The sequence below is a fragment of the Sciurus vulgaris genome, assembly GCF_902686455.1.
Source record: "Sciurus vulgaris genome assembly, chromosome: 6".
Classification (NCBI taxonomy): domain Eukaryota; kingdom Metazoa; phylum Chordata; class Mammalia; order Rodentia; family Sciuridae; genus Sciurus; species Sciurus vulgaris.
The window spans coordinates 148,749,955-148,771,994 of record NC_136466.1 but is presented as its reverse complement, the minus strand read 5'-3'; positions in this window follow the sequence as shown (position 1 = coordinate 148,771,994).

Genomic DNA, 22,040 nt, shown 5'->3' with positions numbered 1-22,040 from the left:
AAGTGAAATAAGCCAATCCCAAAAACCAAAGGCCAAATGATTTATCTGATAAGTGGATGATGATACATAACCATAACGGGGATCAGGGAAGGCAAGAATAGAGGAAGGATGAATTGTATAGGGAAAATGAGGAGGGGTGGTGGGGTGAGGGGAAGTAAAGATACTAGAATGAGACAAACATCATTATCCTGTGTTCATGTATGATTACACAAATGGTGTGACTCTACTTTGTGTACAACCAGAGAAATGAAAGTTCTACCCCATTTATGTACAAAGAATCATAATAAAGAAAATACCTTTCATTGGCTTCATCTTATAGACTATTTTTAAAAAATGGAATTGAAGAATCCTTGTGATAAATAGAGAGCCAACTTAGAGAAGAAAGACAGAAAGAGGTGTGGGGTGCAGGGAAGGAAGGAGAGGGGAGGGAGGTGAGAGGGGTGAAAATGAATGGGGACTTCTCTGGATACAGAAGTCAACAACCGAGTGCTCGTGACACTGATATCAGGATCGTTTTATAAATGATCTGGAGACGGCTACAGGAAAATTTCTTGATCTGCTGATGACCCTGACTTCTTGGTTCTACAAGAAGAAATGTAGGAGATACTTTATTAAATGGACAAAAACACCAGTGTATTTTAATGTGGAAAGCACAAAGTAAGGAAGGGAAAAAAATATCACACTGGTCAGCATATGAGCTGTGAGTGATCAGTCACAACCCCCAAGACTTCCCTGGGATTAAATGATGGAATCCACTGAGAGGAAAACTAACGCAGGGTCACCAAGGCAGACCTGTCGCCTGAAGCCACAGGTGCCTTCCACCACACCTTGGGTCTTTGCTCTTACTATCCTGACTGGGAGCCCCTTCTTTTTTCAGACAATTCCCTGTTTAGAAAGTTCTGTTCTCTGTTGGGGCAACACCATCCTTTTCCTTATGCAGTATGGTGTTCTGGGATGAGAGAAATTCTGATTCCTCTTCCACAAAAATGTCATTCAAATTTGAAGAAGGACTAGAATGTTCTCTATAAGTCTTTTGCTTTTAAAACAAGCTAAACATATCGTAGGTCTCCAGTGTTTTGCATGGAACAGTCTAAATGTCTTAATTATCCAAGCTACTGAAATAACCTCTAATTTGTTTCTGTCCTAAGTCCAGGACTGACTGACTTCAGTACTTCAGGTATGATGGGGTCAATGCTCTAAGAAAATCTTGTAGGGGAACTCATTTTTTTTAAACAGATTTATTGAGATATAATTTGTATACCATAAAATTCATATGTAAAGAAGAAAAAAAAAAAACTAGGCAAGGCTGGATATGGTGGCCCACATTTTCATCCCAGTGACTAGGGAAGTTGAGTCAGGAAGGTCATAAGTTTTAAACTCCCATCTCAAAAATTAAAAAAATAAAATAAAAACATTAAAAAGTGCTGAGGATATAGCTTTTGTGGCACCACACCCTGGGGTTTTTATCCTCAGTGACACCAACAACAAAGCTAACTATGGGGAGATTGTACATACAGATTTTTAGAAAATAAATAAAAAATGCAAGAAGTTGAAGTTACGTGAAGAAATTGTGGTGAAGTAAGGACTATCTGCAACCACCAGAAAGCAAGGAAGACCTGGAGAGGGAATCAGACAGAATCTTTCCCAGAGCCCCCACTAGGAACCAACCTTCACAACAACTTGATTTTAGCCAAGTTAAACTGACTATAGATTTCTAGATCACAAATTTAGAGAAATTTGTGATGCCGTATACCTCGAAATCTACAGTGATTTGCTAAAACAACTGTAAGAACCTAATATATTTCCTAATAATGTATCTCCACGAACTTCAAAGTGTGAAGTTACAAGGATCTTTGCTACAGTCTGGCCAATCCCCTGGACTGAGAGTTTGGGCTAGAAAAAAGAGAAATGATAAAACTAGTTGTCATAGTCTTTAAATTCAAGAATACCACATATTATTTTCATATTCCATTATTTTCCAAAAGAAAAAAAAAAATCTAAACACCATTAGAGAAAAGATCTGGGCACCACAAGCTAAAAATTGAGGGAGGTTTCTTTTTGGATAGCACAGAAAGGTCTCCCTAGGATCAGGAAGTCTCTGAATCTAATGAAGAAACCAAAGCATCCTCAAGAACAAAGCATTGTGCTGTGCAGAAAGTGTTGAAATTGGGACCCAAACATAGAAAAATAGGGTCAACAGGTGCAATGAAAAAGTCAGATTCAGATAAAAATAGGAAATTTTGGAACGCAGGATACCATATGTTCTTGACTTTGTGCAAAATAAGAAAAAGAAACTGAAAAAATTCATAACATTTGCAAAAAATGCAAACACTGGTTACTCTTTAATAACATTAGGGTCAAAAACCATTGTATATCTGTTTTGACACATTTTTATCCTTAACACATATTCTGAAATATTTAAAAGAAATAATGTGATGTCTAGAATTTACTTCAAAATAAACCGGTGATGAAGTTGGAATGAGGAGAAATGGTTGACCAAGGGACGAGACATCACAGTTTATAAAGGAATTTTGGCTATGAGATGATCACTATTTTACACATGAAATTCCATGTTTTCCTAATTTTTATATTTCTTAAATTTCCCTAATAATTTTTACAGAAAATTTAAAGACCTAACATACTAAATGGATAGTGATAGGCAGCTTACAAAGTAGGCTATGCAAATAAATGTCCATTTGAATCAATTTGAGCTATCATATTTTTTGTTTAATATTGAGTTAAGGATAAGAATTTTTTCTGTTTCTCTTTTTGGTATGTTTATTTTTATTTTTATTTTATTTTTTGGTATCAGTCATTGAACAGAGAGACACAATGGAACCACATCTTCAGCAATTTTTATTTTTTGAGACAGGTCTCACTAAGTTTCTTAGGGTCTTACTAATTTTCTTAGGGCCTTACTAAGTTTCTGAGGCTGACTTTGAACTTGCAATCCTTCTGCCTCAGTTTCCCAAAGTGCTGGGATTGCAGACATGAATCTTAATAGATATTTTCTTGGAAAATATAAATTTTTACTCAAAATATGCAATTAATTCAATGGAACATTTTAGATTATGTGTGAAAACAATCCCATATTTTATTGGATATCTATTTTACCTAAACACAATTTTGCCACTGATTAGACCATTCTTACAAAGTCAGATGTCACTCTGACAAAACAGTATAAAATAACGGTATTAAAGCAGACTCCCAAACAGAAAAAGAATTTCAGTCAATTAAAAACCCTCAGATGAAAAATAAGAACTTTCTATATGATGTCAATGTAAGCAATATAAACTATTATCTAATTGATTTCCTCTTTAAGACAACAAAGTCACATATGTGTAATAGGCAATTTCCTTTTAATTCCTGAGATTTGTCATTATATGAGCACAGCACCATAATAAAAATTCCCTAAAACTGTCAGTTAAGGCTTCTGTTTTAGAGATTATAAATAGTTTGATGTGATATATAATAATTTACATCTGTAATTTTTGAGAAATGAAATTCAAAAATTTTCTGATATCCATATGAAACCAATCAATAGAGGTGCAATACATATGTGAAAATTAGAAAGTTTCATCTTCCTAGAGAAAACTAACTCTAGGCCAGCTGGTTCTTTATACAAAAAATCTAATGAATAATGGAAATAAGTATTTTATCTTCAGAAAAGAACAACCACCAAACTGAAACATTAAAGTTAAATAAAACAATATTTAGTTAAAAAGAAAAGATTAGAATACTTATCTTTGCAAAATGCTTATATGATACAGGAGTGATATAAAAATATACAAATAACTTTAAAATGCAATATTAATAAAAAAAGCATAAAGGACAAAATTTCTGAAGGTTATCCTCATGAGGTAAGAAATAGAATTGGCAACAAAACAGAAAAAAGATGGTTAACATGTGCAATTGAGGAAAAACAGTTAACATTGTATGATATTAGGTGATTGCAAATTAAAGCAATAATGATATGCCACTGCATTCATTCCAGTTGTAAAAATACAAAATAGAGATTTAACAAAATGTGAGTAAGGATGTAGAAACACAGGAACTCCCATCCAGTGCTGGTGTGAATGCAAAACAATATTGCTACTTTGTAAGGCAGATTGACAGTTTCTTAAAAATTAAACTTAGACTAATCCTACTGTGTTAGTGTTTTGCAACCATGACTGAAATACCTGATAGGTATGACTTGGAGGAGCAAAAGTTTATTAGGTCCTAAGGATTCAGTGATGGTTAGCCAGTTCCATTTTATTTTTTGGACATGAGGTGAAACAGAACATCATGGCACAAGGCTATGGTAGAAGAAACTGCTTAGCTCATGGCAGCAGGAAAATAATGGGTAGGCAGGGATAGGTGCCAGAAATAAGATAACCCCCAAGGGTATATACCCAGTGGCCTACTTCCTACAGACATGCACCATTTACCTACAGTACCATTTAATACTCCATTCAAATTTTTAATCCACTAAATGGATTAATACACTGATAATGTCGGAGTCTGCATGATTCAATTACTTCCTAAAAATCCCACCTCTGTGCATTGCTGCATTGGGGACCACATCGTCAACAGATGAGCTTTGGGAGGAGCATCACAGATACTAATTATCACATTCCACCTCTGAACCCTCAAAGGCTCATGCCTATATCATAAAGCAGAATTCAGGCTGTCTCCCTAAGTCCCTATAGTCTGTTGCCAGCTCAAACTGTAGCCAGGCCATCTTGGACCATGTTGCAGCAACCTCTGAGTACCTTGTAAGTCAATTTTTTTATTAATAATACTTAGAATTATTTAGTAACATAAGGGGACTTAGGAGGGTGTTCTTGCAAAACAAAATTATAAAGCAAGATGATCTACAAATGCACTCTTTTTATTATGTTATAAATTGACTTCTTATATATCTAGATTTTGGCCTACATAAAACAAAGATTTAATTTATACCAAATGGAATGCATAATATTGTAGACTGAAAATGACTAATACTTGTAATTAACTTTCTACAATAATATATACCTTTGGGAGGCGAGCAAAATTAATTTATGGCAACAAAGTATTATCATAAATTGTTACTCTACGTTATAAGGACCTCTCTTTTCTTGACAAGTATCTATCAAATAGAGGAAAAATTGTTGTATCAAAGAAGTTTATAAAAATAACACTATATTTCAATAGACTTGTTTTGTTATTGAATTCTCTAATGTGTCTTTCACTTAGCCATCATTAATTATGGCCTTGAATCTAACTTTATTGTTATTGGAAAACAATTTAGATTTGCATTATATTAAATGTGTCGTCTACTAAATGAAGTTCAGAAATTAAAAAGATGTATAGATGTTTCATATTTTGGGTCTTACATTTAAGCCTCCAATCCATTTTGAGATGATTTATTAATATATTGTGGTGAAAAGTCTAATTTTATTCTTTTGTGTATCATTTTTGCTTATTTTAGAGATTGCCCATTCTCCATTAAGTGATCTCGGAGCCTTTGTTAAAACCAGTTGTCTGTAAATGTGTTTATTTATCTCTGTGCTTTATATTCTGTTCTATTGGTGATAGAAGGAGAAAGCAGAGTTATGTCTTCCAGGGGTTGGCAAATTTATACAATTGTCAGGGAGGAAGGGAAGAGTTCAAAGACTGTCTTCATCAGTAGATATTGGAAAATTATAGGTGACTCTCCCTTGGGATTTTTTTTCCTAAAAATATTTTAAAAAGATAAAAATTTGCAAAATATATATCAGCACAAATATCCCACTTTCAAATCACAATATATAGAATGTAAAGAAAACATTCCCAAGTTTTTAATTTCCATATTAACAATTTTATCATTTAACCTCTAAAGAAATTATATATTTGAATTTAGTCATCCAAAACCAATACATCTCTTCAATGAATATCTAGCCTATAGATCCTCTCCTATTTTGTGACACACATGAGCATTTTGTAGATTGCTAGTTTTTGTACTACAAATTTGAAAAAAGGATATGTCAAAAGTTAAAACTGGATTCATTCAGTAAATGATTTGTCATGAACATTATAAAAATGCAATAAAATCATGTCTGACTACTTTTTTCTTGCACTGAATGTAAACATTTTATGATTTGGTTTGGTTTGGTATCTTTGTGATGGTCTCTTCTCTGATCTATGTTGTAAAAATCCAGAAGGCAGGGACCACATCTGTTTAAATTACTTTCTGTGAGTCATATGAGATACTTTATACACATAGATTTCTCATTAAATATACCTGGCATGTAAATAATATTTGGTAATGTTATGCATAATTTTATTTCCTCTTTGTTAACTGTATTCTTTGACTTCCCTATATGGAAAATAAGTATTTTAATTTGTTCTAAAATGTTTAATTTGAAAGATAAACTGGGAAGCAAGTTAAAATTTCAATTTATCAACTATCTTGTCAAAGAAATTGATTTGTCTATCCTATCAAATGCCATTTTATTCTGTATTCATTCTATCAATTGTAAAAGACATTAAATTATTGGTTGAAATTAATTCAATGCAAAAATTTAAGCTCTTCAAATATTTAAAAGTAAAAGTGTTAGCAATCCCCAACACTTCCAAAGCAAGAAGTGCTACCTACCTATTAAAGTAGGTAAGCTCAAACCAACCCACTCGCCAGTTTTTGAGAGTAATTGTCATAATAACACAAAGCATGCTTTTAAAAGTGAAATTCAACCAGTAGTAATTTTTTATACAAAAGAAAATTATTATGGAATAAAGTCTCCATATTCTATTGCTCAGTATTAAACACTTGAAAAATTAAGTTTGTCCAATAGCACATTATTTATTCATTCAATTGTTCAATGGATATGTATTAAACATCTACTCTATTCATGTCAGTGTGAGAAAAAGTAATGGTGAGAAAATGAGTTTAAAAGAACTCCTCCCAGAGATTTCAGTCCAGTGGGAAAAAGAAGTAACATTTCTATTAAGTGTGGTGTGAAAATGTGAAAAGAGACTTACTGGCTATTCTTTTCTGATAAATGGAATCTGACACATGAAACATAAATTGAAGTTAGCCAGAAAAATGTTAGCATGTGTGTGTCTGTGTCTGCTTTATGTGTCTAAAGGATCAAGAAAAATTTAATGATAAGAAATAGTTTGAACAAATGAAAGTAGAAGAGTTTCATTTAAGACTTATGTAATTATTCTAAAAAAGCCAAATATATCTCATCCTGATACTTGCATCTTGCATAGGCTTTTAGAATCAGCTAACATTTTTAGAAGAATTTATCTTTTCTGATTCTGGGTACAATGCCTCAACTCTAGTCTAACATGGAGCCTGATGAGTTATCAAATTATTTCTCCAAAATTATTGTCTGAGTAGAACAGTCTTCTCTGTAATGTGACTTTTCACATTCTCATGAAGAGGTGGAATCCATTTCTTTACCTCCTGGATTTTATGCAGGTTCTGTGATTGTCTGGATCACTAGAAGATACCAGAAGGGAGACAACTCTAGTTTGAGGGATAGCAATATTCACTTTCTGCACCTGAAAACCAGCTGCTGTGTAAGAAAGTCAACTAACCTATAATCACCACGCCCTGGGGGAAGGCCCTGGAGGATGAGGTATCACATGGAGAGACTTCCAGAGGGTGTTCAAAAGGGGCTGATGGAAAGTAACAGCTGTTCTAGAAATTAACTCTGCAGGCCAGGTCACTCCAGCTGACAGCGTCAACCAAAGGATCAGCTTAGGCCAACTGTCCCAAAATTTATGAACACACAATTGTAATGTAAACAAATTTAGTTCAAGCCTTTAGGTTTTCAGATAGCTTGTTAAACAAGAATATATAATTGAAGTAAACTGCTTCCTATTTAAAGAAACACATAGGAGTTCACTCTAGCTATAGAAAGGCAATTTTTCCAATAACAAAAATTTAACAACAGCAAAATTATTATGGGGTTAGATTTTGTCCCCTCAAAATACACGTTAAAATACTAACCCTGATATTCTTATATAAATTCTTAGATACCTAAGAATGTAACTATGATTGAAAATAGGACCTTTTAAAAGGTGATCGGGGCTAAATGAGGTCATATGTGTAAAATACACAATTCTATTTGGTATAGGACATTCAAAGGGGTTAAATTTAACCATGGCATTCAGGACAGGGCTTAAGTAAATATGCCTGGTTTCCTTATAACAACAGGGAGACAACAGGGATGCTCAAAGAAAAGACCATAAGAAGAGGTGGCAAGGAAGTAGTCATGTACAAGCTGAGTAGAGATGCTTCAGGAGAAACAAATCTGCCAACACATTGTTCTTGAACTTCCAGCCTTCAAAACTGTGAGGAAATAATATTTCGGTTTTTTACAACTCCTACTCTGTGGCATTTTCTTATAGCAACCCTAGCAAACTAATTAAATGGTGAATATTTATTTTATACTCATCTTGTGCCAAAGGCAATGAAAAATATTTAAGAATTAGTTCATGTAGTAGTTCAAAAGGTAGAGATCAATAGAACCATGAAAACTATTTCTGCTCTTTTGTTATTCAAGATGATGAGGTACTTGTGTGAAAACTAAAATTAATAATAATAATAGTTTATATGAATTTATAGAGTATATGTGACATTTGATTTAAAAACTACTTCTCTATAGTAGAGGGCAAGTCTATAAATTTCCTAAGGACCACTTGAAAATATTCTCTTGCAAACACCTCAGTTATTTCTGAAATTTTTAGATTCACCTGATGATGTACATTAAATCTTTAATTTTGTCTGTTTAGTACTTGAGCAGAAATGATGGCTTGTTAATATGAATTGGGTGCTTTCTCTTTGTAAAATGGACTTTTTTCCCTTTGCAAAGCATATATATTTTTTTTTTTTTGCTAAAATTCCTGATTTTAGTCTTTGAACATGCATTTTGTATAAGGAATAGAGAATGTTTGTGGACCGAGGAAAAGAATGAACAGCACCTAACCCTTTCCTAAGGAACATAAAACTCAGGAGTAAATATAGACTTGTAGCGTTCACAGCACCATAACATGAAGAATAATCTGTGCAAATCACAATGCTTTTAGCTGAAAAGAGACTTAAATCTTCTATTCCAATAAGCTCTTTTATAGCCAAAGAGAATTGGCACTACTATCCCTACCCAAATGTTCACTGATTTATTGCTGCTGGCCTGGAGGAATTCCCAGGCAATTAACTGGACCTCTCTAAGCTGCATGCCTCTAGGGGCTACTTTCACAGAAGTGAGGAACTTTCTTTTCTATGAGGTTTTCAAGAATTCATACAATTCTAGGATTAGATAGAGAATTAAGGAAATAATGTCCTTATTATTGATTTCCTTTTTTCCCTGCCCAAAGAATATTCTATAAATATTTGATGTTATTTCTCCACTGATCCAATATACTTCTCTATTGAGGAATTCTATGGAATACAAATAATAAAATGTTTTTAGTCATTGCCATGGATCAGAGTGATTGACTTCAGCCCAAAACCAAAGGCATCTTTTTTATCCCTAAATTCCTTATTCAGTACCATGTTAATTCTTTCTTAGCAAATGATCCTTTTGTCTATATCTAGAATTCCTCAGTTTTGAATGATAATACCCACAAGGTCTTTGGTATTTAGGTCCATACTTCCTTTCTTCCATTTTCAGAGTATTCTCTGAATTTCCAAAGTGTTGATCCATTGGTTATTCCCTGTTCTATATGTTCAAAATTTTTCTAGAAATTGTTTTCCTATATCATAAAAACATGACCTCATTTTTCCATCTAAAAACAAATGAACTTTCCCTTGACTATGGATGCCTTTTTAATGAACAGGCTGTTTAATTCTATTGAAACCTAACTATAAATCTTGGCCTTCCATTATTTATTTCAAACTCACTCCTTGACCCACTCCAATCTAGCTACCACTAAAATGACTGTGGCCACTAGTAATTTCCTAATTACTAAGATGAATTGGTTCATGTGGTTTTCATGCTACTTGATCTATGCAGCACTTGGCACTGTTGACAATTTACTTTGTACGAGTTTAGTTTTTTCTCTTGCAGTTTTGAAGAAAACTCCTGGTACTTCATATCTCTCTGATAGCCTCTGCTGTCTTTCTCCAGGATACTATTCCCCTGCACATAATTGAAAAGGCAGTGTAGAAGAAAAGAATTCAGGTGCTGCAGCTTGCAAGATGGAATAGAATGTAAGAGATATACAAGAATGATCCCCTAGGGCAGAACAAAGTCAAGAATTCTTACAATAATATATGGAATGCCTTATCTTGCCCTGTAGCCTGCATTTCCCCAAAACTGTTAGGATAACTCTGAATGTTCTATTGACATATTCCCTGTTAACAGTCATTTTTGTACCCTCATATTTATTTCCTTTAAAGTAGCATGATTTCTTTCTCTATCCATCTCTTAATTTTAGCACAATATGTTCATCATCAACTTAAGTCTTTTGATCACTCTCCCTTCCATGGAGAATCTGTGACCCTAACTATGACATGAGTTATAATTTGTGTTTTACACAATATCAATTTCTTCTGAAATATTCTGAAATAAGAATTGAGTATCCTCAAAATCTGTTCCAGGTATTCTTTTCTATAATAATGAACAATAAGAATAGTAAAAATAACAACTGAGTGATAAAATTTACTCTCAGAATTCTGGTCTGTTTTCACTGTATTTTCTTTTTTCTTTTCATACTAACATTTCTAGAAAGTTCTTATCATCCTTGGTATTTCTAATTTCTCAAAACCCATATTTTAAACATTTCTCTGAAAAAAGACTTTCATCCCTACTATTCCAAAGTTATTTCTTTTGTTAAAATTGTTTCAAATTCTGAAATTCAGTGCACAATCTTCATCTTCTTGAACTGTTTATTCACCTGGCATTCTCTTGACATAACTGGTTCTTAATGTTTTCCCAGGCTTATTGGCTCAATGACTACAACGTGTGAGTCTTCTTCTATGGGCTTCTCCTTAGGTGTGTTACAAGCAATGGTACCTCCAGATTTAATACCAGGCTTTCTCTTTTTTTTTTCCTATAGATTTTTCCTCCACCCACACAAGTATCTCCGGTTGTATATATGTAGAAAGGTGTGAATACCATGTACATGGCAATAATTCCCCAAACTAAATTGCTATAATTTAGATTGCTATCAAATTTCCAAACAAATCTTTAATCCATGACTCTTCTCAGAAGTGTGGAAGCTTCATGACTATAATGTGTCTAAAGTACACTTTTGGTCATCAACTCCTCCACATCTGCCCCTTCCTTTGATCTCCAGATTATTAGTCATGGAGGCCAGACCAAAAGGTAAGAGTCATTATTTTATTTTATTTTTCATATTGCTTACAACCATTCTTTAGTAAATCCTAAAAGATCCTTTAATACCATGAGATATCTATAATATTTATCACATGTAAGACAGTAGATCAAAGAAATTAAATATCAAAAGACACACGGCTCAATTAATAAGTGAATGTGTATTTTATTTATTTAAGTTTTGTAGTGCCAGAAATTGAGCCCGGAGCTTCACGCAAGCTAGGCAAGCTCTACTACTGAGACATGAATGTGTATTTTAATATAAGTCCATGTAACATGTACTTTGGAATAAGATTGAGCTTGGTTAGCAATTTCATACAGTTTTAATATAAATATTATTTCATTTACCAAATTACTTGAGAAGAATGAATCACTTGCTTTGAAAACTCTAAGCAAAAGAAAATTGAATTATCTTCATTTTGTCAAGTTGATTCTGATACACTTTGTATTGTCCAGATACAAAATATGTCATAGACTCACTTCTTTTTTTTTTTTTTTCTAATTTTGATAATACTTGCTTGCTTTGCTTTTACTGTAAGAGGTCCTAGCCTCAACTAATCATCACAAGAAATCCAGATCAGCAGTTTCTTTATATTTCCTTCCTCTCCACCTTGAGGGTGGCATTTTCTAAATGTATTCCTCTCTATTTTTGATGTAAAACTGTTGAGATAACAACTTATCTCCATAATTTTGAGAGTTCTTTATGATTGCAGTTTTCTCAAATATAAAGTAGTCTTTTTTATTTGTCCACTAATTTTTACTTACTTTTAATTTTTGTACACTATTTTAACATAAATCAAAGAAAATAAAAACACTTTTTCTTTCATGTTTATAGTCACTATAATGAGTATGACTTAGAACATCAAGGATTATACTCAATGATCGTTAAAAATTAATAGTGTAGACAATGCCGCTGCGCAAGACTTCCGCACTGGGGAGGCCAGCCCCAGATACAGACAACAGGGTCAGGTCAGCCTAGCCCCAGCCCACAGACTAGGGCCTGTCCTGCAGTTGACAATCTGTCAACGAGTTGGGGTGCCTCTGTCTACTAGCATGGGTTATACCCCACCTGGAGGCCACCTTCCATAGAGGGGCAGCACCATTCTTAGGATAATGCATTATCAAGTTCCTCCAAGGGACCAGGCTACTGAAGACTAGGAGGTTTGAACAGTACTGTACAGTTTTATTGTGATTTTTTTTATTAGTAATATTATAATTATTCCTTTATACCTACTATTATTCCTACTTTTCTTTTATTAATATTTTTCTCAACCTATTTTCCTCTTATCTTTCTGTCTCCTTGGAGACTCTTTCTCCCTTTTCACATGCTAACAACAGATTTCTTTTAATTCCACTTTCACTTCTCCTATGACATAGTACCTCTGTAGACGCACTTCTTATCTCATTAACATTATATCCTACACCCCTCCCCATTCTCTTTGTCCACCAGTAGAAATTGTGGTCCTTATTGCAAACATATTGACTGAGCTTTAGATAATAATAGAACTCATAAACTCTGTTTATTAAGACAATATGGTTAATATCTTAAAAGGGACTATTTGAGTTAAAGGTGCATATTGTATGTATGGTATGCTGCTAATATTTATCTCTCACTTCAAGGTGAGGTATTAGAAACCTACAGGGACACTATAAGTCTATAGGGGGGAAACTGCAATACCTTGGATTCGCACTGCTAGAGAGGAAGATACATTAAAACATGAGAAAACAGGGGAAGAAAGTGTCCCCAAAAAATCTAGATGTGGCAGCAATAAAATCCAATGACAGCATGGCAGAAGAAATGTCACAAAGGGAGTTCAGAATGTACATAATTAAAATGATCAGAGAAACAAACAACGAGATAAGGGAGCAAAGGCAGACAATGACAGACAGCATCGATCAAAAGTTAAAAGAACAAATGAAGAAAGCAAAAGATCATTTCAGTAAAGAGATAGAGATTCTGAAAAAAAAAATCAAACAGAAATCCTTGAAATGGAGGAAACAATAAACCAAATTAAAAACTCAATAGAAAATATAACCAATAGGCTAGATCACTTGGAAGAGAGAATCTCAGACATTGAAGACAAAATATTTAATCTTGAAAACTAAGTTGACCAAACAGAGAAAAGGGTAAGAAATCATGAATGGAATCTCCAAGAATTATGGGATATCATGAAAAGACCAAATTTAAGAATTATTGGGATTGAGGAAGGCACAGAACAATAAACCAAAGGAATGAATAATCTATTCAATGAAATAATATCAGAAAATTTCCCAAATCTGATGAATGAAATGGAAAATCAAATACAAGAGGCTTACAGGACACCAAATGTACAACATTACAACAGATCCACATCAAGACACCTTATAATGAAAATACCTAATGTACAAAATAAAGATAGAATCTTAAAGACTGCGAGAGAAAAGAATTAGATTACATTCAAGGGAAAACCAGTGTGGATATCAGCAGATTTCTCAACCCAGACCTTAAAAGCTAGAAGGACCTGGAGCAACATGTTTCAAGCTCTGAAAGAAAATGGATGCAAACTAAGAATCTTATACCCAGCAAAACATACCTTCAGATTTGATGATGAAATAAAATCCTTCCATAATAAACAAAAGCTAAAAGAATTTACAAGTAGAAAGCTGGCACTGCAGAACATGGTACAGAATAGAAAATACAGAGACAAACCCACACAAGTACTGTTACCTCATGCTGGACAAAGGTGCCGAAGAATATACAATGGAAAAAAGATAGTCTCTTCAACATATGGTGCTGGGAAAACTAGAGATCCATATGCAACAAAATGAAAACTAAACCCCTATCTCTCACCCTGCACAAAACTCAACTCAAAATGGATTGAGGACCAAAAATCAGACCAGAGACCCTTCATCTTATGGAAGAAAAAGTAGGTCCAAATCTTCACCATGTCAGCTTAGGACCAGACTTCTTAACATGACTCCCAAAGCACAAGAAATAAAAGCAGGAATCAATAATCGGGGATATATTCAACTAAATAGCTTTTTCTCAGCAAAGGAAACAATAAAAAATGTGAATAGAGAGCCTACAGAGTGGAAAACAATATTTGTCACACATACTTCAGATAGAGCACTAATTTCCATAATCTATAAAGAATTCAAAAAAGTTTACATCAAGAATACTAATAACCCAATCAACAAATAGGCTAAGGAAATGAACAGACACTGCACAGAAGAAGATCTACAAGCAATCAACAAATATATGAAATAAAGTTCAACATCTCCAGTAATAAGAGAACTGCAAATCAAAACTACCCTAAGATTCCATCTCACCCCAATTAGAATGTGCATTATGAGGAATACAAGCAACAATAGGTGTTGGTGAGGATGTGGAGAAAAAGGTACACTCATACATTGCTGGTGGGGTTGCAAATTAGTGCAGCCACTCTGGAAAGCAGTGTGGAGATTTCTTAATAAAATTGGAATGGAACCACCATTTGAACCAGCTATCCTACTCCTTGGCCTATACCCACAGGACTTAAAATCAGCATACTGCAGTGATGCATCCATATCAATGTCCACAGCTGCTCAATTCACAATAGCTAGATTGTGGAACCAACCTAGAGACCCTTCTATTCATGAATGGATAAAGAAACTGTGGTATATATACACAATGGAATATTACTCAGTCATAAAGAAGAATAAAATTATGGCATTTGCAGGTAAATGAATGGAGTTGGAGAATATCATGCTAAGTGAGATAAGCCAATCCCACAAAACCAAAGGTTGAATCTCTCTGATAAGTGGTCAGACCTTTCTGATAAGTGGATGATGATACATAACAGAGGGTGGGTAGGGAGACAAGAATGGAGGAAGGATGGATTGTATATAGGAAAAAGAGGAGTGGGGAGAGGTTGGGGGGAAGGAAAAATTACAGAATTAGACAATCATCATTACCCTATGTACATGTATGATTACACAAATAGTGAGACTCTACTTCTTGTGCAACCAGAGAAACAACAGTTGTAACCCATTTGTGTCCAATGAATCAAAATAAATAAATTTAAAAAAATTAATAGTGTAACAAATCATATTATATATGTATTCATGTACATATAATTAGTTGGTAAATGCATATATTAATAAAAAAATCATGTTTTATCTTCCTATGCTATAACTCAGGTACATTCATCACAGTAGAAACATTAAATGTTATCATTCTAAAAATTATGGCATATTGTCTTTCTTAGAATTCAAGATAATATCTATAATGTTGATTTTGAAAACACCTTAGTTGTGAACAATTAGCTATTAACAATGAAATCCATAAACTGTCAATGTATTAAAAGCAAAAACAAATATATGATATGTCTTTTGAATTTATTTTGTGGATTCCCTTTACTTCGAGAAAAGCACTAAATAATTGTATCATTCTATATCATAGAAACTTGTATTACTTAGTGATTGATATACTCCTTAAAAGTGCATCCTTAGAAGTTTTAATCATTGTGTGATCATTATAGACAGCATTTATACAAATGATGATGGATAAGACATTATTGGCCAATATAATATTATGGGATCACTGTAATATATGTAGCCCATCACTGACCATGGGATGCATGACAGTATATATATTGCTGCATAGCCACTAAAGGTAAATAGCATATTTCAATGCAAATCATGCTGATTTACTGCCAACTAATGGACAATTTTAAATGGATAGAGCTATAAATGTTTGTAAGCATTGGATTCCACATAATACATCTCCTCAGAGAGCTGTTTCATGTTAATGAGCTTTGTATTTTTGAATCTGTAATACCCTAAAGAGACACAAAATAATAATGTCTCCTTCGAAGTGAAAAGCAGGACAGTTTACTCAGATAAATTAGTATAAGGGGCCTTTTGTACATATAAAATGCTGTACAGATTATATGAAATAAATTATCCCTCTGCAAACCACAGGCCATGTGGGGTGATGTAAGTACAGTGATATAATAAAGCTGAATTATTATAACATTTATATGCATTAAAATACATTTTTATGTATGTGTACTATATAGATATGGCAATGGATTTGTATTTAAATGATTTATTTTAGAATCTATTTTTCTGGTTACTAAATCTGTGGTTTAAAGTATGTCATATAAATTCTAAGAAATTTTTCTTTATCTATATAGTATCTAGATTATGTTAATGAAAGTATTTAATACATAGAAATGTTAGCAACTGCTGGAAATGCTGAAACTGGTTAAAGAGTAAAAGCTGGAGTATCAAATACAGTCCTGAAATATACTACTACCTGGGAAATTTTAAGTGATTGCAGTTAATGAGATTCTCAGCAGAAACATCATTGAAAGAAAAAAAGCAGCCAGCTAAGGACAAAATTTGAAAATAACATCTCTGGTCTGCCTTTCTCTTGAAATATAAATCAGTATATCCAAATTCCATGGGTCATGCCTATAGAGTTGTAACAGAAACACCACAAATGTTGATCTAGAGTAGAAGCCAAATGTGAAAGTATATTAGTCATGAAAAACTTTCTAATCTGTACTCAAATATTAAATTCTAACTGGTTTCTTTTATCATGGTCATGTGAGCGCAACCATTAATAGTGCATTATTTCCAATTCTTTAAATAACCTTAACAGTACCTACAACATCACTAAAATCCAAAGACTTCTTTATTTATTTTGAATGTCTTATTTAATTTGTTTTTATTACTAAATAGAAACTATTTTATAAAACTAAAAAAGCAAGCCAATAGATATAAATATACATTTAATATTAAGATCAGTAGCTATGGGTATATATGTTGAAATTTCATGGACTATGATTTTATCATAATATAATAACTAGTAAATACTGAATGCTTAATATATTCTAAGTGATTTTGAATGACTCAATGTATACAAGTTAATTCTTACAAACGTGAGGTTATTATTATCTTCAATTTATGGATGACATATCTAAAGATATAAAGGCTAAGTTGCTTGTAATTGACCAGAAGGTCACTAATTAAGAGGTTTAAGACTAAAAAGAAAAAAAAAATCAACTTAAAAATCCAATTGTGTTTACTAAGGACTGGGAAGTTTCATTGGAGTTTGGGTGAAGGAGGAGTACTGTCAAATGGTGAATTTAGACAGCTTGACTGCAAAGACATTATACCTATACTATAAGTACCCTTATGCATACAACCTTTCATGAAAATAATGCAGTAAAAATTGTTACATATATTCCAACATCTATTCACACATACATTTCTAAATTACAAAATATACTTGTATGAAAATGTCAAATATTTTAGTAAGAATCCAAGAACTCATGTCATCTAACTTAGCTTCTATTGTTTTCTTCCACACTTACAGATGATTAGAATAAGTGGCAATAATTTTTAATGATAATGAAGGAAAATGTGTGTAAGTGTCAATAATGTTGATTTAAATTCAGGACAATTTCTGGTGTTCAATCAAGTGAACTTTTCATTTTATTCTTCCCTTACATTTCTACAGTTCTTCCTACAGTTTCATATTCTTGTCCTGATTTCTTTCACTATACCAGAATGAAAGTAGAAAATAATTAGTGACTTAATTGTAAGCATGGAGACACTTTTATATTATTTTCTTTTGTATGTCAGATGATAGCCTTTGTGCTGTATCTATACCATAAGTACCCCTATGCATATAATCTTTCATGAAAATAAGGCAATAAAAATTGTTACATACATTCCAACATCTATTCACACATCCATTTCTAAATTATATAATATACCTGTGTGAGAAAGTCAAACATTTTAGTAAGAATCCAAAGCTATGCCATCTATAAACTTAACTTCTTTTGTGTTCTTCCACTCTTAAGAGTAGGTTTGCAGAAGGGGTAACAGCATAGTGGACCCTAATAATAGTTTTTTTGCATACAAGTTTGGTGTAAATAAGAGGAAGATCATTTTATACATATGATGCCTTCTACTCTGTTATTTTTGACTTGAAGGACAAACAAGAATGATAGCAAATCCTGAAAGACTGAGGAAAACAATAATAGAAAAAGGAGACAAATGGAGAAGAAAGGAATGTGGTAAAAGATAAAGGAAGAGGGAGAGGAGGAGAAGGAAGGAGATAAAGAGGTAGAAGTCAAGATAGGAGACGTGTAGTAATGACAAGAATTCTAGTTTAAACTGCTTATAAATTGTCACTATTTCAACCATAAAAATTGAAGAATCTAGGACCGGGGTTGTAGCTGGTGCTGGAGTGCTTGCCTGGCATGGTGCCTATCTATGACAAAAAAAAAAAAAAAATTGAAGAATCTAAAAAACTTGAATGTATTGTCTTGGATTTATCAGAAAACTGATAAATCAGGGGAAATTGAGTTATTGAGTTCATCCAAAAACTCTGGAGGAATGAAAATTCACAAAGTAATAAGCAGGAGATATATATATATATATATATATATATATATATATATATATATATATATATATATACACACTTTTTAAAAATTTTAAGCATAAGACACTACAGAGCCATAAATGGCCAGGAACACAAAATGATAACTTTTATAAAATTTTGAAGGGTGAGTATGGACTAGCATGAGTGTAAGAGGCTTGAGGTGACCCAGTCAAGGTGTCTCCCATGCTTTGATGGGTTTGATCTCTAGGAATCCCACCGGATTCTCTTGTTAAGCATCTAAGACAGTCTCTCAAAATGCTGGCAGGGTGAGAGAGATTATAATTCTTATGAATAGGTTCAGAGCATTCTCCACAAGAAAGGAGTATACTTCAGGGACTCTTTTATTCCTGTGGGGGGAGGAAATTTCTTCTACCTCTGTGCCTTTAGATTTCCTGTCTTCTTAAATTGTGTGGAGGAAGAGGAATGAGAAATAAATAGGTTATGGTCCAAGGGAACAATTCCCTGGAAAACTAAGATATAATAGTAACATAACAGGTGCTAACCCAGTGCACATCTTCCCAATATAACATAGACCTGCAGTTTAATAAAAGTATATTACAGCTGGAATAGCTGCAAGAAGCACAAGCATTTTGAAGAAAAGTCAAGGACAACAGGTGAGACAAAAGCAGACATTACAGAAAAGTGAAGCTTCTGTACCTATTTCATAAGAATTATAATCAACTACAGAGAATCTAAAGGTAATTCAGGCATTAGCTAGATTAATATGAATCTCAAAGTAAAAATCTATTTCCCTTAGTTATTACTATCATGTACAGAATGTCCAGATAGAAAGTTTCAAAAGTGCACTGACTTTAAAAGGCATGAGGAAAAATACTTTCAAAAAACAAAGCAAGCATAGAGACTTTATGAAGACTGCAGGAGTATCAGACACAGAAGGTAAAATGAAAATGACTAATATGTTCAGGACTCCAATGGATAGAGTAGAGAACATGAAAGAAAATGTGTATAATAAAAGCAGAGGAATGGAAATTTTATGAAAGAATCAAAAGAAAATGCTATAAGTTAGAAACCTTCTTCCAGAAATAAAAGTAAAAATAAAATGTTATGAATGAGTTTGAAACAGTCACAATTCAAGCTTTCCAGGCAGCAATAAATGCAAAGAGAAAAGAAGGAAATGCAAACAGAATACCCAATAACTATGGAACATTTTTAAAATACTTAAATAATTATAACGGAAAACCAGAGAATGTAGCAGAAGAAATACTTGAAGGAATAATGTTGGGGGTTTTCAAAATCTGACTTAAACTGCTTATTATTGTACTGTGTTTCTCATACTTTGTTATCAAGTTTACGAGTTGTAAGAATATAAGTTGTTTAGAATCTTTTCTTTCTCTTTCCCTCTTGAACAGTGTGCTATATGCTGTGGTGTGTTGTAGTTTCATCTAGCGGGGGTCACACTGAGAGTGAGGATGAGGATGTCACCCAAAGAGTGCAGACATCAGAGACCAGGCTCTGAAGGCACAGATCTAATCTTACTTATGATCGTACAAGACATATATAAGCTCATTATCCAATCAGGTTAAGACGCTTATTAAAACATAAAGAATCAATTTATTGGTAAGCTATCCATGGTACTAATAAAATCAAACCAAGTAGCCCTAGGTGGTCTTGTCCAGCAACAAGTCTGAGACAAAGGACTGGGGGAAGGTCAAGCTCCCCCAGGATGAACACAGCATGAGACGAGACAGTACAGGGAAACTCACATCGCAGATTGCTGGGATGCCTGCCAAGCGAGGCCTTCCTTCAGCTCATAGCTCAGCCTCAGTAACTGCAAAGGCCTGCAGTCCATGCGAGTCTTTACCATTTCCTCAGTTTCCCTATCCAGACTTTTGGATTTATTTAAATCATTATATCAGCAACTGCTGTCAAATACGCTTGAGGAATGTTCCTTATAGCGTGAGTGTGTGTGTGTGTGTATGTGTGTGTGAGGCAGGAAAGAGACTAGGAATGGAATCTCTGAGTTAAATGATGTTATATAGACACATAAACAACACATGTACACATACGCAAACATACATGTAAACTTCATAAAAATCAGTCTTCAAAATGTTGGTAATCATATTTTTGCTACTAGTCTATAAATATTTCTTTCATTTTACATCAATAAAATTCTTAGAGCTTTCAAGTATCTTAATGTTTATCAGTCTGTTGTGAGTGATATATTTTTGCGATCTTCTTTCAAATATCTATAGACCATTCTCAGTCTTTTCCCTTTGTGTGTAGGTGTTCAGAACTTTTTTTTTTAATGCCCAGTGTAAGCTTCTAACATTTTTAACCCTACTTTCAATAGCATTTCTTGGTTAATGTGTTAGTGCTCTTTTCTTCACTGTAACAAATACCTATGAAAAAGAGAGGAAAAATTTATTTTGGCTCCCAGTTTCGGGTTTCCCTCCATGGTTTGCTGGTTGCATTTCTTTGGCCCTGAGGTGAAATAGAACATCATGGTGGAAGGGAATGGAAAAGGAAATCTGCTCTCCCTGAGGAAGCTGGGGAGCAGAGAGGAAATGGAGCTGGGAACAAGTTATAGTCCATATATCAAGAACCCAGTACTTCTTCTAGGGCCTACCTTGTTTAAGTCAGCTTCAGTGCCACTGTGATTAAAGAACCTGACCAGAACAATCTTAGAGGAGGAAAAGTGTACTTGAGAGCTCACAATTTCAGAGGTCTTAGTCCATAGAAGGCCTGCTACATTCCTTGGGGCTGTACCTGACATAGACCATTATGGTGGAAGAATGTGGCAAAGGGAAGCAGCTCACATGGTGATCAGGAGTGGAGAGAGAGACTTCCCTTGCCAGATACAAATATATACCCCAAAGCCATGCCTCCAAATCCTGGCTCCTCCAGGCACACACTACCACTTCATTTACCACTCATTTAATCCCTATCCAGGGATTAATTCACTGTTTGGGTTAAGACTCTCACAAACCAGTCATTTCTTCTTCAAACCTTGCATTGTCTCACACGTAAGCTTCTGAGGGACACCTCACATACTAACCATAACACACCTCCTACTCTTTCCACCACTCCCAGGAGTCCTTTCAGATTATGAATCTTTCAGTAGAGAATGAGATCAGAGTCCTCATGATGTAATTGCTTCACAAGAGCCCCATCTCTGAACACTGTTGCATTTGGGGACCAAGCTTTCAAAACATGAGATTCTGAGCAACCCTTCATATCCAAATCATGGCAGTTATATGCTCTATTCCTCAATTTACCACTTAGATTTTAGTGTTATTCACCTTATTTTTCTTGTTCAGAAAAAATTGTTCAAAATAGAACTAATATTTCAATCTTTTTTAACTATTTTTTCC